The sequence below is a fragment of the Schistocerca piceifrons genome, chromosome 4 (genome assembly GCF_021461385.2).
Source record: "Schistocerca piceifrons isolate TAMUIC-IGC-003096 chromosome 4, iqSchPice1.1, whole genome shotgun sequence".
NCBI lineage: Eukaryota > Metazoa > Arthropoda > Insecta > Orthoptera > Acrididae > Schistocerca > Schistocerca piceifrons.
Genome location: NC_060141.1, coordinates 378,376,563 through 378,403,710, shown reverse-complemented (window position 1 = coordinate 378,403,710; position 27,148 = coordinate 378,376,563).

The following is a 27,148-nucleotide window of genomic DNA, read 5'->3' as shown; positions in this document are numbered from 1 at the left end:
GACGTTAGAGATATAGGTCTATAGTTCTGCACATCTGTTCGACGTCCCTTCTTGAAAACGTGGATGGCCTGTGCCTTTTTCCAATCCTTTGGAACGCTACGCTCTTCTAGAGACCTACGGTACACCGCTGCAAGAAGGGGGGCAAGTTCCTTCGCGTACTCTGTGTAAAATCGAACTGGTATCCCATCAGGTCCAGCGGCCTTTCCTCTTTTGAACGATTTTAATTGTCTCTCTATCTCTCTGTCATCTATTTCGATATCTACCATTTTGTCATCGGTGCGACAATCTAGAGAAGGGACTACAGTGCAGTCTTCCTCTTTGGAAAAAGACATTTAGTATTTCGGCCTTTAGTCTGTCATCCTCTGTTGCAGTACCATTTTGGTCACAGAGTGTCTGGACATTTTGTTTTGATCCACCTACCGCTTTGACATAAGACCAAAATTTCTTAGGATTTTCTGTCAAGACAGTACATAGAACTTTACTTTCGAATTCATTGAACGCCTCTTGCATAGCCCTCCTCACATTACATTTCGCTTCGCGTAATTTTTGTTTGCCTGCAAGGCTTTGGCTATGTTTATGTTTGCTGTGAAGATCCCTTTGCTTCCGCAGCAGTTTTCTAACTCGGTTGTTATACCACGGTGGCTCTTTTCCATCTCTTACGATCTTGCTTGGAACATACTCATCTAACACATATTGTACGATGGTTTTGAACTTTGTCCACTTATCCTCAACACTATCTGTACTTGAGACAAAACTTTTGTGTTGAACCGTCAGGTACTCTGTAATCTGCTTTTTGTCACTTTTGCTTAACAGAAAAATCTTCCTACCTTTTTTAATATTTCTATTTACGGCTGAAATCATCGATGCAGTAACCGCTTTATGATCGCTGATTCCCTGTTCTGCGTTAACTGTTTCAAATAGTTCGGGTCTGTTTGTCACCAGAAGGTCTAATATGTTATCGCCACGAGTCGGTTGTCTGTTTAACTGCTCAAGGTAGTTTTCAGATAAAGCACTTTAAAAAATTTCACTGGATTCTTTGTCCCTGCCACCCGTTATGAACGTTTGAGTCTCCCAGTCCATATCCGGCAAATTAAATTCTCCTCCCAGAACTATAACATGGTGGGGAAATCTACTCGAAACATTTTCCAAATCATCCTTCAGGTGCTCAGCCACAACAGCCGATGAGCCAGGGGGCCTATAGAGACATCCAATTAGCATGTCTGAGCCTGCTTTAACCGTGACCTTCACCCAAATTATTTCACATTTCGGATCTCCGTCAATTTCCTTCGATACTATCGCACTTCTTATCGCTATAAACACGCCTCCCCCTTCACTGTCCAGCCTGCCTCTGCGGTATACATTCCAATCTGAGTTTAGGATTTCATTACAGTTTACGTCTGGTTTCAGCCAACGTTCTGTCCCTAGTACTATATGGGCATCGTGACCGTTTATTAATGAGAGCAGTCTGGGACCTTTCTATAGACACTCCTGCAGTTTACTATTAGCACATTAATATTCTTATTCCCTGTTGCATTTTGCCTACTCCTACCTTGCCGCGTCTCAGGAGGCGTCTTGTCGGACCTAGGGAGGGAATTCTCTAACCTAAAATATCCGCATGCGCACTCCACACGTACTCCGCTACCCTTGTAGCCGCTTCCGACGTGTAGTGCACGCCTGACCTATTCAGGGGACCCTACATTTCTCCACCCGATAGCGGAGGTCGAGAAATTTGCACCCCAGATCTCCGCAGAATCGTTTGAGCCTCTGGTTTAAGCCTTCTACTTGGCTCCAAACCAGAGAACCGCGATCGGTTCTGGGAACGATACTACAAATAGTTAGCGCAGATTCCACCCCGCGAGCGAGGCTTTCCGCCTTCACCAATTGCGCCAACCGCCTGTACGAACTGAGGACGACCTCTGAACCCAGACGGCAGGAGTCATTGGTGCCGACATGAGCATCAATTTGCAGTCGGGTGCACCCAGTGCTCCCTATCGCCGCCGGCAGGGCCTCCTCCACATCTAGGATGAGACCCCCCGGCAAGCAGACAGAGTGAACACTGGCCTTCTCCCCGACCTTTCCGCTATTTCCCTAAGGGGCTCCATCACACGCCTAACGTTGGAGCTCCCAATAACTAATAAACCACTCCCCCGTGTGCCTGCTCGGACCTTGCTGAAGGAGCGGTCACATGTCCACTCACAGGCAGAGCGGGCGATGCCACACGGCCAGCCTCCACATTGACCCTCCGCCTCGCGCGTCGCGAACGCCGCTGAACCCGCCACTCCCCTTGGGGAGAGGGTGGCCCAACCGCGCCCGGTACCCGCGAAGATGTCTCGACAGCAGGGACAGTGGGTGAAGCATGTAACACCTGGGGTGTACCATGCGACGCACTAGACTCCCCACTGCCGCTACACTCCGAGGCAGCAGCCTGAAGACGGCTGACCGCGGCCATCAACACGTTCAGCTGTTCGCGAACAGTGGCCAGCTCCTCCTGCGTCCGTACACAACAGTCACACATCCTATCCATCCTAAGAAATCAATTTACTGTAGAGAGTTAATCAACTTTTAACTAGACTGCTAATTCACCAAAGGCGGCTGATTGTTGACTAAACTGTGTTTACTAGACACTTCTTGTAGAAAACAGTGAAAATAGCGCTACCTGTCTCTGGACTGTATTGAAAACGAACACTAGCACTACTAGCACTATGGTTGACTAAAGGGACTCTCTCCGACTGTAAAACAAACACGAAATCTACGGAACACTATTACTAGCACTCGACAATTAAAGCTTCCTAAAAGCAAAAACACACGAAAGAAGAAGTGACAAGTAATAAAAATACAGTTAATACTTAAATTAACGTAGCTCGCTGCATAGCAGACGTGCTAAGATACCTGCACCTTCCTGGCGGCGAGCCCGTGCCTGACGTGGGCCGTGGTGAAGGCGTCCGAGCCGGTGAGGCAGGCGGCGCACAGCTGCTGGTGCGAGCAGCGCACGCAGCGCAGCAGCTGTTGGCCCGCGCGGCCGCAGCCCGAGCAGCACGCGGACTCCCCGGCGGGCCGCAGCAGCGGCGGCAGGCGCAGCCGCCCCCTCGGCGCGGCCCGAGGAGGAGACGGCGAGGCGCTGCGCCGCGGGGACTGCCCGCCCTCTGCGCGAGACGGCCCGGCCGCCTGGTCGCGGGACGCGCCCTCAGCTGCGACTGTGGCCGAGAACAGCGGTACGGGCCGTGGAGCGTTGCGGGCCTCCAGCTGCAGTTCGCGCAGCGTGCAGAAGACGCCCCTGTGATCAACGCACCGCCTTACCAAACGGCTTCGTACAAGCTTTTCAATAGGGCTTTGTCCCTTTTCATACGACGTTGTCGTGTACAGGGAAACTTACCGTTCGGTGGTCGCGAGTAACTACAGACCGACATACATAGCAAATTTGTTGTTGGGCCAATGAATGGTAGCTCTCTGTAAATGTATACAGAGTGATCCATTGATAGTGCCCGGGCCAAATATCACACGAAATAAGCGTCAAACGAAAAAACTACAAAGAACGAAACTCGTCCAGCTTGAAGGGGGAAACCAGATGGCGCTATGGTTGGCCCGCTAGATGGCGCTGCCATAAGTCAAACGGATATCAACTGCGTTTTTTTAAATAGGAACCCCCGTTTTTTTATTACATATTCGTGTAGTACGTAAGGAAATATGAATGTTATAGTTGGACCACTTTTTTCGCTTTGTGATAGATGGCGCTGTAATAGTCACAAACGTATAACTACGTGGTATCAAGTAACATTCCGCCAGTGCAGACGGTATTTGCTTCGTGATACATTACCCGTGTTAAAATGGACCGTTTACCAATTGCGAAAAAGGTCGATATTGTGTTGATGTATGGCTATTGTGATCAAAATGCCCAACGGGCGTGTGCTATGTATGCTGATCGGTATCCTGGACGACATCATCCAAGTGTCCGGACCGTTCGCCGGATAGTTACGTTATTTAAGGAAACAGGAAGCGCTCGGCCACATGTGCAATGTCAACCACGACTTGCAACAAATGATGTACCCAAGTAGGTGTTTTAGCTGTTGTCGCGGATAATCCGCACAAACTGCGAGAGAATTGGTAATTTCAAAAACGTCGGTGTTGAGAATGCTACATCAACATCGATTGTAGCCGTACCATATTTCTATGCACCAGGAATTGCATGGCGACGACTTTGAACGTAGTGTCCAGTTTTGCCACTGGGCACAAGAGAAATTACGGGACGATGACAGATTTTTTGCACGCGTTCAATTTAGCGACGAAGCGTCATTCACCAACAGCGGTAACGTAAACCGGGATAATATGCACTATTTCGCAACGGAAATCCACGATGGCTGCGACAAGTGGAACATTAGCCACCTTGGCGGGTTAATGGTGCAGCATTATGGGTGGAAGAATAAATGGCCCCCATTTTATCAATGCCAATCTAAATGGTGCAGTGTATGCTGATTTCCTACGTAATGTTCTACCGATGTTACTACAAGATGTTTCACTGCATGACAGAATGGCGATGTACTTCCAACATGATGGATGTCCGGCACATTAAATTAAAAAACCTACCTGTTACCAGCTGTCCGCTAAAATTGTGAGCCATTTGTTTGTAACTATTACAGCGCCATCTATCACAAACCGAAAAAAGTGGTCCAACTAAAACATTCATATTTCTTTACGTACTACACGAATATGTAATAAAATGTCGGGGTTCCTATTCCAAAAAACGCAGTTTATATCCGTTTGACCTATGGCAGCGCCATCTACCGGGCCAGCCATAGGGCCATCTGGTTTCCCCCTTCAAGCTAGACAAGTTTCGTTCTTCGTAGTTTTCTCGTTTGACGCTTATTTCGTGAGATATTTGGCCCAGTCATGATCAATGGACCACCCTGTATACACGCAAGTTAATGTTCATTGTGTTGCTGAGGCCCACTTTTTGTACTCATTGCTCTCAAATACATAATTGTCCTAACAGAAAAAAAGTCACAGCACCAAGAGCGACATAAACTAAAATATGTAAGTGTGTTTCTACATCTGAAAGACCCCCCCTTCCATCCTGTGTTTTCTCCCCGCCTACCCTCTCCCTATCTCCCTATCTCCTTTCTCCCCCCCCCCCCCCACGTCCTTTTGCACTCACCTCCTCAGCCTTCCCCACTCCCTGGCACGTCTGCTCAGCACCCCCCCCCCCCTCTTATGTATCTTCATTTTCCCTTGGCTCCTTTCCACCCTCCCCCTCCCCCTTCACTTTTCCTCTCCTTCCCCCCCCCCTTTTTCCCGTCATCTGACCAGTATCCCCCCACCTGCTCTCGGGTGTGGTATGTCATATTCGTGCCAATTTTTTAGTGCAGTGTTTAAGTGAGTGTTCAGTGTTGTGCGTCTTTCCACAGTGTTGCGAACAGAAATCATGCTGTCGCTGGGTGTGCTTTTTATATCTCTTGCGAACAGAAACCAGACTGTGCCGTGTTTTTAATGGTTTATTTATTTTTATTAATTGTTTTATTAATTGTTTATTTATTTTTCTGCTTCCTGTGTATTTTATTAGCCTCATCCACCCTGTGTTTTATGTTTTAAGCTCCAGTATTTTCTGCCATTTTACCTTTAAGTCACCGATTTTATCGCCAACTGTTATTATTTTTTTTATTATCTTCATCTTTTTAAAACAAATTCTGTAGGCTGAAGAGCGGCGTAATAAACTGCTGCCAGCCCGCCCCCCTTTAAGGGGAATCGAAACTCAATAAAGGAAAAAAAAAATCTGAAAGACGAGTCCCCCCTACCCTTCATCTCTACACCCTACATCTCCTTTCCCAAGGTGGTTTCCATCAACTCCCCCTCCCGGATGATGCCCTCTCTCCCTCCATTTATCCCTCCTATCAACTCTGATCCTCACTCCCCCTCCTTTCCTCTGTCCTTTCCCTGGGCTCCCTCTTCCCCCCCTTCCGTCCTGTTTTCTCCCCACTAAACCTCTCCCTACCTCCCTTCTCCCCCCCCCCCGAGTCCTTTTGTATTCCCCTCCTCTGCCTACCCCACTCCCTGTCGCGTCTGCCCAGCGCCCCCCACCCCTCGTATGGGTCCTCATCCTCCATCAGCTCCTTTTCCGGCTCCCCCCCTTTTTTTTATTTTCCCATCATCTGTCCAGTTCCCCCCCCCCCCCCCACCTGCTCTCGGCTGTGGTATGTCACATTTGCCAACTTTGTAGTGCAGTGTTCCAATGACTGTTCAGTGTTGTTCGTCTTTCTCGTGTTGCGAACAGAAACCATGCTGTCGCTGGGTGTGAATTTTATGTCTTTTGCGAACAGAAACCAGACTGTCGCTATGTTTTTTTCTAATTGTCTGTCTATTGTTTTACCTGTCTGCTTTGTATGTATTTTCCTAGCGTCATCATCCCTCTGTTCTTTGTTTTAAGTTCCACGATTTCTTTTCGCCATGTTACTCTTTAAGTCTCCGATTTTATCGCCTGTTTTTATTATTTATTCTCTTCATCTTTCTAACAAAGTCTGTAGGCTGAAGAGCGGCATACTAAGCTGCTGCCAGCCCGCCCCCTTAGGGGGGAATTGAAATTCAATAAAGGAAAAAAAAAAAACTGAAAGACGACGTCTGTTCAGATTCCACGCCAGCCACGTAAGAGTGGCGCCAGTAGTGCCTCTGAAAGGGTGATTCAAATGCACGCTGTAACGCTCGTGAGCGTGAGCGTTAGACTGGACGTAGTGAGTTGGTGTTAGTCAAGAATGGCTTTAAGGCGACAAAGACGTCGTTATCAACACCTCACTGAGTTTGAACGATGTCGTGCAATAGGGCTACGAAAAGGTCGATGTTCCTTCTGCGATATTACAGAAAGACTTGGTAGGAATCTAGCCACTGTACATGAATGCTGGCAGCAATTTGAGCAGCAGTTGGTACCACTTTCACACAACGACCTGTTTTAAATCGGTTACTTCAAGGGCAGCGCCGAGCCAGATGTCCTGTAGCAAGCATTCCACTGACGCCAAACCACCGCCATTCACGTCTTCAGTGGTGTCAAGTGAGAGCTTATTGATGGATAGGGTGCAGATCTTTTGTGTTTTCTGATGAAAGCTGGTTCCGTTTCGGTGTCAGTGATGGCCGTGTGTTGATTAGAAGGAGACCATTTGAGGGCATACAACTAGTCTGTTTGCGTGTTAGACACACTGGACCTACACCCGGAGTTAAGGTTTGAGGTGCAGTTTCGTATGACAGCAAGAGCACTCTCAGGGCTAACCCATGCACCTTGACCGCAAAGTTACGTCAGCCTGGTTATTCGACCTGTTGTACTCCCATTCATGAGCAGCATTCCAGGGGTTATTTTCCAACAGGATATGTTCGCCCACATATCACTGTTGTAACCCAACATGCTCTATAGAGTGTCTACATCTTGCCTTGCCCTGATCGACCACCAAATCTGCCTGCAATTGAGCATATACAGCACATCATTGAATGACAACTCGGGCACAAACAGCATTAACCATGTTTGCATTGACCGACTAAGTACAACAATCATGGAGCTCCATCCCGCACTATGGGACTTAACATCTGAGGTCAACAGTCCCCTAGAACTTAATTTACTTAAAAATAACTAACCTAAGGACATCACACACATCCATGCCCGAGGCTGGATTTTAACCTACGACCGTAACGGTCGCGCGGTTCCAGACTGAAGCGCCTTGAACCGCTCGGCCACCCCGGCTGGCTATTGTACCAACAATTCACATCTGCAATGGCTTATATCGCGCTTACATTAACCTAGGATCTTGCAGTGTCAATCACTGAAATATTATACCAAACAAATGTTTGCCAAAATTTAATTACTCTACATTAATTACTTTTTGGTGTGCGATTCTTTTCTGTCAGTGTACGTAAACATGGTTTCTCATACACTGCCTGGCAAACAAGAGAAGTAACCATAAGACATGGTCAGGTATGTAAATGATTTAGATTCTCTGTAACAGATAGAACTACCATCAGAGTGCAATAGTGTTGTTTGTGTTTATTAATGTTACAAGGCATGATACGGTATATTAGGGGCGTGAAAAGCGACAGATGTAAAGTGAACACTGTGAGGGCTTGGAGTTGCCATGTGCTATTGACAGACAGCACTATTAATACCTGACAGAGTTTGAAAGGGGCCTCACTGTCAGTCTCCCTTTGGCCTGCTGATCGAGTCCATCAGTTCCCAGATTTGTGGGTCATTCGGATGTGAGACCAGCTCAATGTTGGGACACATGGGAATACGAGGGCAAGCAAATTCATAGCCAAGGTTTTGATCCACCACATCTGGCCATCACAAGGGAAACCAAACACATCGCAACTCTTCCACATCTGTATCTGTTATCCGAGAATAAATAACGCACTCACTGAAACATTCTTTGTCATAGCGCATCATTGACTGCAGGTTAACAGCAGCCGGATCAGGGAATTAGAGACTCATGTGAAGGAGCCATTAACACCATAACACAAGCAGCCCTGTTTGGAGTGGACCCGTGCCGGGGAAGCATGGGTTGCTGATGAATGGCGTCGCATAATACTGTTCAGCACTTCCCCATTACCCCAGATGACCGTCGTCGACGAGTACTGCGCCGATCTGTGGAGAGATTCTTCACTGTTTTGGAATAGCACATCTTTTTTAATCCTGGGGTCATGATGTGGGGTCCTCTGGCTATGACTTCAGAGTATGTCACGGACATCTTGTGTTCTCATGTGTTACCTTCCATGCAACAGAATCAAGTTGCCATTTATTAAGAGGGTGCATCACGGCATGCATCCATGCCAGAGAGGGTGTAACGTCATACTGATAAATGGGCTCAACTGCCAAGTTCTTTGTAAATTTGACTCGATTTAGTAATCACTGTATTAAAATCACGCATGAAGTTTCGTTTCGTTTCCTTCACTCCTTCTGTGTGCCCCTCCATTTCTTGTCAGGCGGACTGTGTTTGTTATATCCGTCAGAGAGGTAGAAATTTCAGCATTTCAGAACACAGAAGAGCACTTAGAGCAAAAACAATCATTCTACATTTCCAGAATACCTTATGGATATGAACTACAGGTCAACACACACCAACATCAACCTAAACCTGCCGTCAATGTAACATGTCTGGAGGTTACACAAGAAAAATTTGTGTTTTTTCGAGATCGAACCAGATTTGCATAACTATATGTAAGATAATACCTAAAGAAGAAAGAACACGATAGCATATAATTACAAGATTAGTAGTGAACATTGTGGCCACGTCAAATCAGTTAATTATTAAGTTAGTGCCTAAGTTCGTAGCGATTTTCTATAAGTTTAATAAACACAACAGACACGCATAACAGAGGCTTCATCATCAACAATATATTGAGAGATATTCGATAAAGAGCGAAAAGAGTGAAAATCTGAAGCTCAAGATCAATTGAATAAGGTGGGTTCGGAATGACGTCCCAACTCAGCTCCTGTATGTGTTTTTTGTCAGTGTAGCGGGCAGTATGCAGAATGCGGTCTGGCGTTAGCGTGGGGTAGTATCGCTTCACACTGTCTTTTTAGTCGTTGTTCTTGGACTGCGTGTGCAAGACATTTCAGTTGTTGACAGCAGTACACCACACCGACACTGTTCCACCATATGGATACAATTATCTTTGGTAGATGCGCGCAGGTATTTGTAAGGGGGTTTGATGCTCTGTTTGGAAGCAATTATTCCTTTACTTCCCTTACGTTAGCATAAAGACGTCATTTCTCGTTAGCAGAAACGATACAGGATAGGAATGGTTGGAGTTGTTCACGAGCCAATTGATGATGAATAAGAAGGGATGCACACATGGTTACCTGCTGATTTTTTTTTTATTTTGGCATAGTGCATGCATTACCCACATACCCGAATTATGAACCTTCTCCCTTGTATGCAAATCTCCACGATCGTAGAATGATCACAGTTCATCAAAAGGATCTTCATCCAAACCCCGAAGGACTTCCTGAACATGGAGAGTCACTAATGTGAAAACGCTTCTCCTTCAAACGGGAAAACCATTTTCTTGCTGTCTTCTGTCCAATGGCATTGTGCCCGTACAGGGCACAAATGTTTCCGTCTGCCATCGCTGCTGTCGTCACTCCACTGAACTCAAACAGAAGAATATGTCGGAAATGTTCCGATTTCGCCAATTACCACTCCATGTTGTAGCGTCCATAGCTCCACTCACTATCTCCAAACGGTAAAATGACACAAACTCAAATAACAACCGTGAACTGCAAATAAAAAATGACAATCGATAAATAAACGCACAGCAACCGGAATACAAACAGAAACGCTATGAATGTATGCACCAACCCAATGTATATGACACGGCGGATGATGCATATTGTTCTAGGAAGCTGTCTGCAGACGATGCTATGGTCTACAGGGAGATGGCATTACTGAAAACTTGTTGCCAAATGTGAAAAGATTACAGATGATTTGCGTCTCGTATAAATACACGCAGCCGGCTCTGATCATGTGTAAAGGAACTGTAATGTGCTTCAACAGGCGAAAAGGTTCGCTATCGTCTGAATGCGCAATCGGCGCTCGGCCAGTGGGATCAGTCACAACTGTAAAGTTCTAGAAGTATCTCTGAGGAGCGGTTTAAGATGGAAAGAGCTCATTAATCTAGTCAAGAGGAAGGCAGTTGCCAGACTCAGATTTGTTGTAAGAATCCTAAAAAAATGTGATTATCAAGTAGATATAACAACAGACATAGAAAATTCAAAGACACGTTGATATAGTCTTAATAGGTTGGTTTAGTCCACAGCAAAGTGTAACGGAAGTGTTCAGATAACTTAAATGAGACTTCTTGGAAGAAAGACGACGTATTTTTCATGAAACCCTACTGGATAAATCTAATGAACGTGTATTCGAAAAAACCTTTGCGGCTGTTACGTTGGCACCACCATAATCAAAATGGAGTGTGGCTAACTATTACCTCACAGACTGCAGCCCACGTGAAATGTTGAAGCTGGACTTAGTATGAGCGCTCTGGGTGGTGATTACGAAAGCTGGCGATAAAAAAAGAAAATAAGTTAGAAAACAAACCTTTCTCGTCTTACGGAAGTGCCATATTTTAGCTTCCTAGTAATATTTTGTTTCACAGTTGTTCAGAAAGTTATACAACTTGAAGAAAGAAGGTTCCTTTTTAGTTGTAAGTTTGATCTCTTTTTAACTGAAAAAGTGAGTAACACGTTACGGAAGAGCATGTTCATTGTCCTCTGGTACATTAGATGCGCTAGTTACGCAGAGATAGCAGGAGTGTTTGTTGTACAATGCCACGTATGGTAATCTGCATGACATTCGTTCATGCCGCAAGTAGCAGTGAGCGCTGTAAGGGCTGGTGCAACAATTTGTTAACACTACATCTGAAGACCAGCAAAAGTATTGTTGGTTCTAGCAAGACAATGCTGGCTCATACAACCAACAATACCTAGACTTTCTTGATTAATGTTTTCACGGAAAGGAAAGAAACTGAATGTGTTGCTGCAATCCTTCAATAGGAATAAAAAACATCTTTTTAAGAACATGAATTTGTAATCAAGTATGCAGACGTGGGTACACAGTTTGATACCGTGCTCATTGACTGAGGGAATGCATCTGATATAGTATTTCCGCAGTGTGTCTCGGTGAACAAAACATGAGCCTACTGGGCATTGGACAAATTGTGACTGGATTTAGGACTTTCTTGCAGACAGAATTCATGTCGCTCTTAACGGAACAAAACTGACAAACGTATCCTCACGAGTACCCAAAGGAAGTGTGATAGGATCGACACTGTCTAAAACAGATATATTGATGTAGAGAACAATGACAGATACTCCGTAAGGCTATTCACAGATGACACAGTTGTCTATAAGAAGGTAGCGAACAGCAGGATGCCGTGCACAGGATCCATAATTGGTGCGTGGACTGGCAATCGACCTTGGACGTAAGTAATTGGAGCGTAATGCGAATAAACAGGTGAAGAAATCCCCTACTGTAAGATTACGCTGCCTGCGGCAAAACGTTGTAAACAATAGCTACTGTAAAATACAAGGGCTAGTCGGAAAGTAAGTTCCGATCGGTCGTGAAATGGAAACCACTGTGAAAATCAAAAATGTTTTATTTGCAAAATTTAGCTACATTTTTCAGCCACTTCTCTACACCGTCACCGCTCAAACTTACACATCTGTCGTGGCGTTTACCGGCTTTCCAATACCCTCGTCATTCAAGACAGCCGCCTGTGCTTTCCGCCAAATCTCTACGCTGATTTACAGCTCCCTGTGTGTGCTAAAACGTTGTCCTCGTACCCAGCAGTTCATGTGAGCAGAAATGAAGCTCAGTGGTAGTCAATTATAGGCAGTATTGTGGGTGATAAAACATTTCGCATCGAAAACGCTGGAGGAACGTCTTCTTAGACCCTCCAGAGTGCGGCCGAGAACTGTCGAGGAGGAGGAACCATACGACAGTTATGCTATGTGGGCTGCATGACATCAGGCGAAATCCCTCACCAGGCCCTCATACTTGGCGGGAGACACTATTTTCTAGGCATCTTTACGTGCTCACCATGCGGTCAGAAATGAAAACAGCGATGTGACGGGATCAACAGGCTTTCTAGAGACACTGCCCAACACATACACCATCACCACCATCATCATTTAAGACTGATTATGCCTTTCAGCATTCAGTCTGGAGCATAGAACCCCTTATAAAATTCCTCCATGATCCCCTATTCAGTGCTAACATTGGTGCCTCTTCTGATGTTAAGCCTGTTACTTCAAAATCATTCTTAACCGAATCCAGGTACCTTCTCCTTGGTCTACCCCGACTCGTCCTACCCTCTACTGCTGAACCCATGAGTCTCTTGGGTAACCTTGCTTCTCCGATGCGTGTAACATGACCCCACCATCTAAGACTATTCGCTCTGACTGCTACATGTATAGAGTTCATTCCCAGGTTTTCTTTGATTTCCTCATTGTGGACACCCTCCTGCCATTTTTCCCATCTACTAGTACGTGCAGTCATCCTAGCTACACTCCTGGAAATTGAAATAAGAACACCGTGAATTCATTGTCCCAGGAAGGGGAAACTTTATTGACACATTGCTGGGGTCAGGTACATCACATGATCACACTGACAGAACCACAGGCACATAGACACAGGCAACAGAACATGCACAATGTCGGCACTAGTACAGTGTATATCCACCTTTCGCAGCAATGCAGGCTGCTATTCTCCCATGGAGACGATCGTAGAGATGCTGGATGTAGTCCTGTGGAACGGCTTGCCATGCCATTTCCTCCTGGCGCCTCAGTTGGACCAGCGTTCGTGCTGGACGTGCAGACCGCGTGAGACGACGCTTCATCCAGTCCCAAACATGCTCAATGGGGGACAGATCCGGAGATCTTGCTGGCCAGGATAGTTGACTTACACCTTATAGAGCACGTTGGGTGGCACGGGATACATGCGGACGTGCATTGTCCTGTTGGAACAGCAAGTTCCCTTGCCGGTCTAGGAATGGTAGAACGATGGGTTCGATGACGGTTTGGATGTACCGTGCACTATTCAGTGTCCCCTCGACGATCACCAGTGGTGTACGGCCAGTGTAGGAGATCGCTCCCCACACCATGATGCCGGGTGTTGGCCCTGTGTGCCTCGGTCGTATGCAGTCCTGATTGTGGCGCTCACCTGCACGGCGCCAAACACGCATTCGACCATCATTGGCACCAAGGCAGAAGCGACTCTCATCGCTGAAGACGACACGTCTCCATTCGTCCCTCCATTCACGCCTGTCGCGACACCACTGGAGGCGGGCTGCACGATGTTGGGGCGTGAGCGGAAGACGGCCTAACGGTGTGCGGGACCGTAGCCCAGCTTCATGGAGACGGTTGCGAATGGTCCTCGCCGATAGCCCAGGAGCAACAGTGTCCCTAATTTGCTGGGAAGTGGCGGTGCGGTCCCCTACGGCACTGCGTAGGATCCTACGGTCTTGGCGTGCATCCGTGCGTCGCTGCGGTCCGGTCCCAGGTCGACGGGCACGTGCACCTTCCGCCGACCACTGGCGACAACATCGATGTACTGTGGAGACCTCACGCCCCACGTGTTGAGGAATTCGGCGGTACGTCCACCCGGCCTCCCGCATGCCCACTATACGCCCTCGCTCAAAGTCCGTCAACTGCACATAAGGTTCACGTCCACGCTGTCGCGGCATGCTACCAGTGTTAAAGACTGCGATGGAGCTCCGTATGCCACGGCAAACTGGCTGACACTGACGGCGGCGGTGCACAAATGCTGCGCAGCTAGCGCCATTCGACGGCCAACACCGCGGTTCCTGGTGTGTCCGCTGTGCCGTGCGTGTGATCATTGCTTGTACAGCCCTCTCGCAGTGTCCGGAGCAAGTATGGTGGGTCTGACACACCGGTGTCAATGTGTTCTTTTTTCCATTTCCAGGAGTGTACTTTCATATCCGTACCCTCAACGTTTTTGATAAGGTAACCTGAATCCACCCAGCTTTCACTCCCATACAAAAAAGTTGGTCGAAAGATTGAACGGTGCACAGATAACTTAGTCTTGGTACTGACTTCCTTCTTGCAGAAGAGAGTAGATCGTAGCTGAGCGCTCACTGCATTAGCTTTGCTACACCTCGCTTCCAGTTCTTTCACTATGTTGCCATCCTGTAAGAATATGCATCCTAAGTACGTGAAACCGTCCACCTGTTCTAACTTTGTTCCTTCTATTTGGCACTCAATCCGCTTATATGCATTTCCCACTGACATTACTTTCGTTTTGGAGACGCTAATCTTCATACATACCATAGTCCTTACATTTCTGATCTAGCTCTGAAATATTACTTTGCAAACTTTCAATCGAATCTGCCATCACAGCTAAGTCATCCGCATATGAGAGACTGCTTATTTTGTGTTCACATATCTTAATCTCATCCAGCCAGTCTATTGTTTTCAACATATGATCCATTATTAATATGAACAACAATGGAGACAGGTTGCAGCCTTGTCTTACCCTTGAAACTACTCTGAACTATTAACTCAATTTACCGTCAACTCTGCTGCCTAACTATCTATGTGAAGACCTTTAGTTGCTTGCAAAAGTTTGCCTCCTATTCCATAATCTCGTAGAACAGACAATAACTTCCTCCTAGGAAACCGGTCATATGCCTTTTCTAGATCTATAAAGCATAGATACAATTCCCTGTTCCACTCGTAACATTTCTCCATTATTTGCCATAAGCTAATGATCTGGTCCTGACAACCTCTAAGAGGCCTAAACTCACACTGATTTTCATCCAATTTGTCCCCAACTAATACTCGCACTTTCCTCTCAACAATACCTGAGAAGATTTAACCCACAACGCTGATTAAAGACATACCTCTGTAGTTGTTACAATCTTTTCTGTTTCCATGTTTAAAGATTGGTGTGATTACTGCTTTCGTCCAGTCTGATGGAACCTGTCCCGACTCCCACGCCATTTCAATTATCCTATGTAGCCATTTAAGACCTGACATTCCACTGTACCTGATGAGTTCCGACTTAATTTCATGCACCCCAGCCGCTTTATTGCACAGCAAACTATTGACCATTTTCTCCACTTCCTCAAATGTGATCCTATTTCCATCATCATTCCTATCCCATTGCACATCGAAATCTGGAACATTACTGATCGTTTTTTCACCTACATTGAGCAACGCTTCAAAATATTCCCTCCATCTGCCCAAGGCATCAACAAGATTCACCAGCAGTTTTCTTGACCTGCCCAAAATACTTGTCATTTCCTTCTTATCTCCCTTTCGAAGACTGCTAATTACACTCCAGAATGGTTTTCCAGCAGCTTGACCCAAAGTCTCCAACCTGTTTCCAAAGTCTTCCCAAGATTTCTTCTTGGATGCTGCAATTATTTGTTTGGCTTTGTTTCTTTCTTCAACGTAACTTTCTCTGTCTACCTGAGTTATAGTATGTAGCCATTCTGATAGGCCTTCTTTTTCCTTTTATAGGCTGCCTTGACTGTGTCATTCCACCAAGCTGTTTGCTTCATCCTATCTTTACACACTTCCAAAACATTCTTTAGCCACTTCTAGTAATGTGTCCCTGTACCATGTCCATTCTTTCCCCAGTGACTGTAATTGACTACATTCAACTAACTGGTACCTTTCTGAGATCACTGTTACGTACTTTCCTTATCCAGAAATTTCTCCACTCTTATCCTTCTACATATGGACCTGACCTCCTGCCCTTTCGGCCTCACAATACCAATTTCACTGCAGATTAAATAGTGATCAATGTCATCAAAGAATCCCCTGAATACACGTATGTCCCTCACAGCCTTCCTGAATTCCTGATCTGTTATTATATAGTCAAAGATCTGGTTCCCCTGCCTTCCCAAGTATATCGGTGAACGTTCTTATGTTTAAAAAAGGAGTTTGTGATTACTATGCCCATACTGGCACAGAAATCCAAGAGTTATTTTCCGTTCCTGTTGGCCTCCATATCCTCTCCAAATATACTCATAACCTTTTCATACCCTTCTGTTCGATTTCCAATCCTGGCATTACAATCACTGTCCTTGTCCTTTTACAACTACATCACTGAGTTCGTCATAAAAACTATCCATCTTATCTTGATATGTCCCTTCACAATGCGAATATACTGACGCAATCCTAATTTTCTTGCTAGACACTGTTAAATCTATCCACATCAGTCGTTCGTTTACATACCTTATTGCAACTACGCTGGGTTCCATTTCCTTCCTGATGTAAAGCCCTACACCCCACTGTGCTATTCCTGCTTTGACTCCTGACAGGTAGACCTTGTATTCTCCCACTTCCTCTTCTTTCTCACCCCTTACCCGAATGTCACTAACAGCTAAAACGTCCAACCCCATCTTACTTGCAGCCTCTGCCAGCTCTGCCTCCTTCCCAGGGTAGCCCCCATTGATATTAATAGCTCCCCATCTCGTTACCATTCGTTTGCCGAGTCGTATCTTAGAAGTCCCTGGTTTGTCAATTAGAGGTGGGACTCCGTCACCTCCAAAGGTCCGAGGCATTTTGCCCTGATTGTTGCCAGCATCATATTTAAAGTACCAGGGAAGCAGGTTGCTAGCCTTACTTGCCCTGGGTCCCATTGAATTTTACCCCTAACGGTTGAGGGACCAACCGGTGCATTTGGTAGTCTTTGCCGTCTGAGCAAAAAGGTGACCACGACTCAGAATAGTCCGAAATGCCCAGCCTTATTCCAAAGTAACTGGTATCCTGACTGTCAGGACCACTTACTTGGCCACTCATAGGTTGCCTGTGGTTCATGAACTAGGACATGACAACAGGAACCCACACCATGAACCACTATCAGAAGTATCCAGACACCCACAGAAACACACGTTTTTCGTGATAGGTACATTTTGCTGCCACCTACTGCCAGATACTCCATATCAGCGACCTCAGTAGTCATTAGACATCGTAAGAAAGGAGAATGGGGCTCTCCACGGCACTCACGGACTTCTAACGTGGTCAGGTGATTGCGTGTCACTTGTGTCATACGTCTGTACGCGAGATTTCCACACTCCTAAGCATCCCAAGGTCCACTGTTCCGATGTGATAGTGAAGTGGAAATTTGAAGGGACACGTACAGAACAAAAGCGAAGAGTCTAACGTGACAGAGACTGCCTACAGCTGAAGAGGGTCATAATGTGTACCATCCAGACCATCACACAGGAATTCCAAAATGCATCAGGATCTACTGCAAGTACTACGACAGTTACGTGGGAGATGAGCAAACTTGGATTTCATGGTCGAGCGGCTGCTCATAAGCCACACATCACACCGATAAATGCCAAACGACGCCTCGCTTGGTGTAAGGAGCGTAAACACTGGACGATTGAACAATGTAAAAACGTTGTGTGGAGTGAGGAATCACGTTACACAATGTGGCGATCCGATGGCAAGGTGTGGGTATGGTGAATGCCAGGTGAACGTCATCTGCCAGCGTGTGTAGTGCCAACAGTAAAATTCGGAAGCTGTGGTGTTATGGTGTGGTCGTGTTTTTCATGGAGGGGGCTTGCACCCCTTGTCGTTTTGCGTGGTACTATCACAGCACAGGCCTAAATTGATGTTTTAAGCACTTTCTTGCTTCCCACTGTTGAAGAGCAATGCGGGGATGGCAATTGCATCTTTCAACACGATCGAGCACTTGTTCATAATGCACAACCTGTGGCGGAGTGTTTACACGACAATAACGTCCCTGTAATGGGCTCGCCTGCACAGAGTCCTGACCTGAATCCTATAGAACACCTTTGGGATGTTTTGGAACGCCGACTTCGTGCCAAGCCTCACCGACCGACATCGATACCGCTCCTCAGTGTAGCAGCCCGTGAAGAACGGGCTGCCATTCCCCAAGAAACCTTCCAGCACCTGACTGAATGTATGCCTGCGAGAGTGGAAGCTGTCATCAAGGCTAAGGGTGGGCCAACACCATATTGAATTCCAGCATTACCGTTGGAGGGCACCACGAACTTTTAAGTCATTTTCAGCCAGGTGTCCGGATACTTTTGAACACATAGTGTATGTGCAATGCTTCATTGGATTTTCACAGTGGTTTCCATTTCGTGACCGATCGGAGTTTACTTTCCGAATAATCCTCGTATTTAACCGCAAGACCGCTACGGTCGCAGGTTCGAATCCTGCCTCGGGCATGGATGTTTGTGATGTCCTTAGGTTAGTTAGGTTTAACTAGTTCTAAGTTCTAGGGGACTCATGACCTCAGCAGTTGAGTCCCATAGTGCTCAGAGCCATTTGAACCAATCCTCGTATTTACAAGTAAGCATGCAGAGTGACCTACAGGGTAATGACAACATATGACAACGTATGATACGTGGATGTCACGCTGTACATCTTATGAAATGATCACTATGAGAAAATCCAAGAAATTAGAGCTAATCCGGAGATTTATTCTTCCCATGCGCCATTCGCGAGTGAAACAAAGAAGGGGGGCCGGGAGGGGGGGGGGGGTAGAGGGGAAAGACAGACAGTTGAATCAGAAGCACCACATATTGTAGGGGTAGAGTTGTAGACGTCAATTCTATAATACGAAGCTACTTTCAACAACTTTTCAATATTGCACACGGTGGAATTACTTTCTGAAGACCTCATAGCAGACAATGATACATCAGAGTTTTACGAGAGTCTACATACAAGTAGAGTCTACATACCAGTAATGGTCTGCGTACCTGCAGAGGGGGCAGGAGACGTTGGCGTCGCGGCCGGCGGGCAGCGCCGTGGCGCCCAGCTGGTGCGCGGCCAGGACGCGCATGCAGCAGATATGCACCAGGTGCCCGCAGCCCCGCCGGCAGTGCGTCACTGCAACACGCCACGCTTCAATGATGGATTGGTTGCCTAACATGACAGGCGCCACAAGCTGCCCCAAATTTTGGATTTCAGTATTACGTTATCACGCTACATATTACATGCAATCCGTCCTGGCACCGCTGTTATTTAACCTTCATAAATCTAACAGCCCAGAAATGTAAAGCAAGAAAAGTCTTTTGCCACAGATGACAGTCACAGCGGCACCACATAAAAATTTTAGCGGAAATGAGCACACTTTAACAAAAGATTTAGTAGTTTACAATGAGCGTTTTTAAAAATGGCGGTTATTACTCTGCGCAAAAGAAATTCAAGCCCCCTGTTTCCATCTTCGTAAGAAATAAGCCAAGCATGAACTCCAAGCATTGTTCGAAAATCTGCCACTGTGAGACAGCCATTTCCTAAAACAGTTGAAGTTACCATAGACTGCACACTTTCAGTCGGTTTACTCCTGACCAGTGCTGAAAACTCAAAACTAGGGAAACATTATACAGAAATCGTAAGGCTCGACCTGGGGGTCAATGACTCATAATCTACGAATCAGATTTCTTGTCCTCCTCTAGTCCCCTGAGGAATACTGTGCTCCCTCACGACCGCATTTACGCGTAGGCTATCTAGGCTGCATCTTAGAGCCCCACACATTAAAATCTGAACAGAAAGTCTATGGTCTTATAATAATAAAATATATGGACGCAATCTGTATGGGCTTTTTCGCCTGTTTCACTGGATAGCTGATATGAATTAAATAAGAATTCACCTCTCGACCCTCATATCAAATTCCTACTGGCACCTGAAAAGAGACTGAGAGAGTGTAGTATGTAGAGGATACTAGGAGCACACAATTGTTTTTGGTCAGTACTTGAGTCTGCTGAATGCGCGCTAGACCTCCATAAGCAGTTTCAGCCATTTTCTACAGTAGTTGTTGTCAGACACGAGGTGTGTTTTGTGCAGTATTAGTAAATACTTCGCGTTCTACACATTTAAGTGCTCTATAATCAATACATATTTGGAATATGCTGTTAAATCTTCAGGTACAGAATTTTATGGCACGTAAAATTCTGCATATTTATAGAAGTATTTATATTGCACGTGGGTAGTTAAGGCATATTTAGTCGGTCGTCGTATACCACCATGAATCTTGAAATACAAGGAGGTTCTTTACCTTGGAACATGTACTTGCGAATTAACTGAGGTTCTTTAAATGGCTTAACAATTTTACGTTTCGTTTTCAGTAGCTTATTTCAGAATGTTTATAACTTTTAATTGGTCTCTAATGATACCTCTGCTTCATTTGATTTCACCTACTTATTACTGGTGTATAACAGAGTAATAATGTAACAGACAGACCACTAAATACAGTACTGACAAGAGTTTCTCGACTGCAACGCTTTTAATTGTTAAATTTAATCTAGTCTTTGTTCCTAGATACATGATCATGTTGTGTCTTGGAAGACGTTTTCAAATTTGGAAACCCAATATTTTGCGTAGTGCTTTTGCAGTTTCAAAAAAAGACTGCAGTACAAAAAAAGGGAACGATATCATTTAAAAATGGAATAAGAAAATCTATTGAACTCCTATCACAGGCCTGCATATAAGCGAAAGTCTGAAAAGTGTACCAAGGTAAAACACTCTCCCCTACTTCAATTACTTTCAAAAGAATTGTTAATGGAGTTTTGGCAGTTTGAAGTGAACTAGATTTTTCAGAAAGCAGAATTCTTCCACACCCTCCAGGACACACAAAACATGTTTACTTCCTGTTCTTGGAAACGGAATCTTCAGTTCCTGAAGCTGGGGAAAACATTTTCAGATAACTTTATTCGCTAACGAGATGTTGTGGGAAACGGCGAAGACGTCTTAAGATCCTGACGGATACTATTGACGCGAGGCGTCATTAAAGAGTCACGAGGCCATTATTAGCGCGTTATTGGGAAATTCAAAAGTGAGATAAACAAATATTTTTAAAAAATATTTCATTTTTTGGTCGTATTAAATATATCACTACCAACTGAAAACAACTTGTTGACTTCCTTAACTACAGTTCTGTGACGGTTGTACCTGCTACTGCAGTATTATAAACATACAACACGAAACGCCGTAGCTGCCGTACTCACCTCTGCAGGCGAATAATGTAAAACAAAAGGAGAACTCTTACTCTAATAAGCCATTTTTATAATTTTCTATATAATCCATAATTACGAACAGGGCTAAAATACGAGCTAATCACCATACAAAGAAAGAGGAATGCAGAAGCGTTAGATCCATGCGAATTTTTTTCATATTTTTAGTACAATCAATTCATTAAATCATGAATTGTATATCAAAATGTTATAGAAGTAAACGACATGCGTTAAACACTGTGCCATGGACTTTTAATTCGATAATTGGGCTAAAATGGTCTTTTGCGGGTTAATAGGCACAAAATTTCTCCTGGTGGGGCCCACAGCATATTTCAGCCCAGAGGTCTGAAGATCCTAAACACGACACCGCTTCCGTCTTCTTAAACCGTCATACACCAACCAATGAGGGAAAAGCACTCCACCACGGTGGTTTCCCGTACTGTCGGGAGCAGGCCATCAGCTCTCCGAAGAATTACTACAATCATGAGAAATTACAAACGACATTTACGATTTGCACCAACCTGCAACTTCCAGTCCATCTGCCCAGTTACCACAAAGAACAGACAGGTTCAAATTGAGACGGCCACCTGTCAGAGAAGTACAAACACCCGTGACGAATTCCGTGGTTTTTGTGTTACAACTTAATTTCTATTATATCAGTATTGCTGTTTCATGCTATTATATCAGTATTGCTGTTTCAAAGTACCGACACAATGAGAGTCTCTCGAAAACGCGTCGCTTTGCGTACGATTTGTTACAATAAAATGACAGGGAACCACATGTTGCTGGTCAAAGGCTTTTTGTATTTGGTGCTTTCCATATAGTAACTTGCGTACTGAGAAGGCATTTGTTCGGCATAATTGAAGCTTGCTTGCCTACTACAATTCCTGCCTCGTTCATGATCATCAGAAGGGATGAATTTCACTCAGTGAAATAAGCACGCTGCTAAATACGATGCCAATTCAACGACTTTCAGTCCGGAGTGCAATTGTTTAGGTGCTAATCGCCAAATAGTGGAATTAAAACTTTCATTCGCATTTTATGTGTGGACACCTAAACATCACTGCAGTGATTCATCCCTTGATAAATCTTCATATATTGGAAGAATTTCGTTCTGTACGTTCGGGTGCAATGGAGTAAGGTGCGGTTCATGTTCCATTCCAAGGGCTTTGAAATTTTAACAGTGTATTCTTGGATAGTTAAGCTAACGATTTATGCAATAAAAAAATCGGATTTTTTGAACTTTCTAATGTAGTTTTCCCCCTTAACTGCAAGATTGCTGTCTACGTCACTGTGTGATTCACCCACGATTCACTGTTTATTTACTTATTTTTTTCATTAAGATTAGGGGACACACATCAGTCCCTTAAAGAACTGTGTATGAATGTGTGTTCTCTGTCTCTCTCTCTCTCTCTCTCTCTCTCTCACACACACACACACACACACACACACACACACACACACACACACACACACACACACACACACAATTGAGAAAATTTAATAGCAATATTGCTTTATCTACAAGAGAGATTGGCCAACTTGCGGTAGGAGATACTGCACTTTCTTGTGCCAAGTCCCTAATAATACACATGTTCTAAAAACTCTACTACTGAACACAAGCAGCAATACAATAAGAACGGCGTTAGGATCTACTAAAAATGAAAATGACAAAATACTTCCATGTCAAATACTATTGTAAATATATATTTGATTATGTGTAATGGAAGTTTTATAAGCTGATGTCCAAACTGTCTGTTTGTGGAACTTTATTTTCTGCCTTGTACCATGATCATGGTTATAGAAATTTTTACGTATGTATAATACAAACAGAACAACATGGTTAGTACATGGACAAAGGACCAAATCCGCGCTTTAACAGAGCTAACGTAGCTATTTCATGTGTGTCAATTTTCGTAACCAAACTGTGTGGGTTGAACGGCAGCTATGGCACACAACTACCGTTGGAGAACACTGCGGTGGCAAATCCCAATGACGAGCTTGTAGCAGCTCGTTTCTGAACATGTTTCGTGATAAGAAATCCGTCCCGTGTGAGCATGGCATCAGCCAGAGCTATTAGAACTCGTTACGCGACGCGTCCCAACAAACTATAAATCGTACTGTGAGGGAGTGTGCATAACGAGCGTGTCATGGGAAATGCAATCACTTTGTAGAAGCCACAACAGCACCTCTGAACTGGAATCGCCAACTAAATTTCAGTTTATGTTTACTTTTAAAATTTACTTTTAAAATTTACTTTCTCTTTCTTCTTTATACACTGTTCCAGTCTTATGCACTTTTACGGTTATTTCTTACATCTTATATTCATTTTATACTTACATATTTCTACTGAATTTTTTTCATTTGTTCCGTAGGATAAATAAAAATCATTGATCACACGTAATGGCGCTTGTACACTAAAACAACTTCATTATACCTGCAGCGCATTTAGATCCCTAATTGCGTAACTCTCACCACATGCTTGCAGATTATAAGAATCATCTTTACGGAAAATTAGCTCTTGTTCTTTTTCTCATTGCATTCCTCAGGGAGGGATTAGACAATAACCGCTTCTGGTTTCACATTTCGCCCCATCTTTTGCGTCGTCTCCCTATATTTCTCCTGCTTTTTCGATTAGACTGCTTCAGTACGTTCGGTGGTCTGTAGTCACAGGTGACTTTTCCATTTTTTCAGGTACTGTTGTACTTTATCGGATAAAGTGCGTGTGTTCATTTCTTAATCTGCATTTTTCCAGTAGAGAGTAGCCTTTAACTTTATTTAAAAACTTCATTTCGAATACCAATAAATCTGACTCAGCCTTAAGGGAAGCGACTTTTTCAGCGCATCGTGAGCGTTGCAACTATTTATAAAACTTTAACGGGGTCGCTTTTCAGGGCTTATTCTTTTTATCCGGTGTGCTGTGACACTTGTTCAGTCGTTTGATCATCATCAAGTTCTGATTAAAAACAGTTTTTTAAAAGTTACAGATTTCGACTTTCGCTTCGATATTTTCATATCGCATGTTTTACATGCTACTTTAGATGGTAGTGCTCTTTAGAGATCATTTTCATTTTCAGAAATAATAGTTTGGTTAAGAGTAAACAATTTACTGTTAAAATATCTACTTTGGTTTAATACCCTTTCACATATTACTATTCAATTCATTGAAACTATCGTCTTTTTTTTTCAAACAATGCCGAAAAATGTCTACTGTCTTGTTTCAGATCTCGATCAGATTTTAGGGACTGCGACTAGTTGGTGTACAATTTCATTCTAAAGTTTTATTTTCGAGTAGGCTTCTGGCAGCTCTGATAAAGTGTGTGTACCCCCTCTCATTAATTATAGGGCACACAATCTTCAAATTATCTGGTAAAAATACTTTTTAAAGTCAGTGAAGGGGATGTTAGTTTCTATACTGAGTTTCCTTTACGTTTTTAGAACTTTGTTCAGTTTAAAATAATTATCAATGTAGGAAATTCCTTCATTAATATTATTTAGTTCACCAGACAAAATAACGTTGGCTATTACTTTTAGTGTCTTGTCTATAATTTCGCAATACCTTTTCTCTTCATGTTTGCTCGTATGTTCTTTCCTGATCAGGGATATTACCTAAGCAATTCACCAGTCCTCACGAATTATATATCATATTATCTTTCGTTATACATGTGTAGGAGTCACTGACTTACGAAGGTACTTCCATATTTTCCAGGCTGTAGCAGCTCCACGTTTATGTTGCAGTCAAGATCTTTGTTTTTTACTGAAGAGAAACTACACGAATGTTACAGTCACTTCATGTTCTGAGGATTGGGATAAGTGATGTCATTGTTTACTATTGGTATGCAAAGAGGATTTCGAACAAGTTTCGACAAACAGTTATCCTCACCATGAGCAAGTATAAGAAAGACAAGAAACGTCACGGAAGCTTAAAATGAATCCATATGACACGTCTTCCACGAACATATGGTGGAAGCCACAACACCTCAAATGCATTCGCACACAGCCACAGAATGCCGAAACTATCTCCAACCACAAATTGTGCCAAAAGGTAGAACAACGAGTTTTAATAAATAATTCTATAGTAGTCTTCCAAACTGCAGCTATTATAAACAGTGTTATTAAGCGCCCCTAGCGAAAGCTTCTAATTCATTGCTTCATTCTTACGAACCAAAGAAATAAGGATATTATTTCCGAACGACTAATGACTTCGGATTAGGAATCGCTTCACTCACTACTAAGGTGTGTCGCTAAGGCAGAAGGATTTGTTGTCTTAACTACTTTGCCATCGAGCATTAGATGGGTTCGCGAAATTGTGTTTAGAAAATGGTAGCTGTATTTGCGCTCCTAGGCGCTTTACTAAATCAGTCATTTTCAATATTAGTATCATATAAGATGGATATGAGTACAGGACATGAACTGAGAGTAAATAGAAGACAAAAGTATTGAGAAGTAACAGAAATGAGAAAAGTGAGAAACTTAACATTAGGATTGATGGTCACGAGCAGATGAAGTTAAGGAATTCTGATACATAGGCAGCAAAATAACCCATGATGGACGGAGCAAGAAGGACATAACAAGTAGACTATCATTTGCAAAAACGGCATTCCTGGCCAAGAGAAGGCTCCTAGCATCAAACATAGGTCGTAATTTGAGAAAGAAATTTCTAAGATTGAACGTCTGGAGCACAGCATTGTAAGTTAGTGAAGCAAGGACGGTGGGAAAGCATTGGAGATGTTGTGCTACAGCAGAATGTTGAAAATTTGGTGGACTGATAAGGTAAGGAATGAGGAGGCTTTTCCGCAGAATCGGCTAGGAAAGTAATACGAGGGCTGTCCAGAAAGTAAGTTACGATCAGTCGCGAAATGGAAACCACTGGGAAAATCCGGTGAAGCTTTGCACAAATGTGTTGGGCAGTGTCTCTAGTACGCCCATCGATAGTGTCTCTTTGCCATTTTCAGTTTTGAATGAACAGTGAGCACGTAAAGATGCATAGGGAATAGCGTCTCCCGCCAAGTGTGAGGGCCTGGTTAGAGATTTCGCCTGTGTCATGCAGCCCACATAACACAACTGTCGAACAGTTCCTTCTTCATGCCAATTCTCGGCCGCACACTACAGGGGCAGTGAAGACGCTCCTGCAACGTTTCCGATGAGAAGTGTTTGATCACCCACAATACAGTCCGTAATTGGCTCCCCCTGGGTCTCATCTCTGCCCACAAGAACCGCTGGCTACGAAGACAAAATTTTTTCATAGACAATGAGCTGCAGACCAGTGTAGATAACTGACGGACAGCACAGGCGGCTGCTTTTTATGACGAGGATATTGGGAAGTTGATACAACAATACGACAAAACTTGACGGTGGAGCGGCGACTATGTAGAGAAGTAGGTGGGAGGTGTACCTAACTGTTGCAAATAAAGCGTTTCTGGTTTTCACTGTGGTTTCCATTTCGTGACCGATCGTAACTTACTTTCTGGACAGCCCTCGTATATGGAAAACACTGGAGAGAAGAAGGGAAGGGTGGTAGGACAATGTAAAGGGTGCAGCGATCAAATATCCATTCTTTCAGCGCGGATGCACACAAAGCCCGGAATCTTGCGGGAATCCGAAATGTCGAGAAAGTAGTTCATGGATAGGTGACGCTACGCTATCAGTGTGAAACAGGCTGGAAATT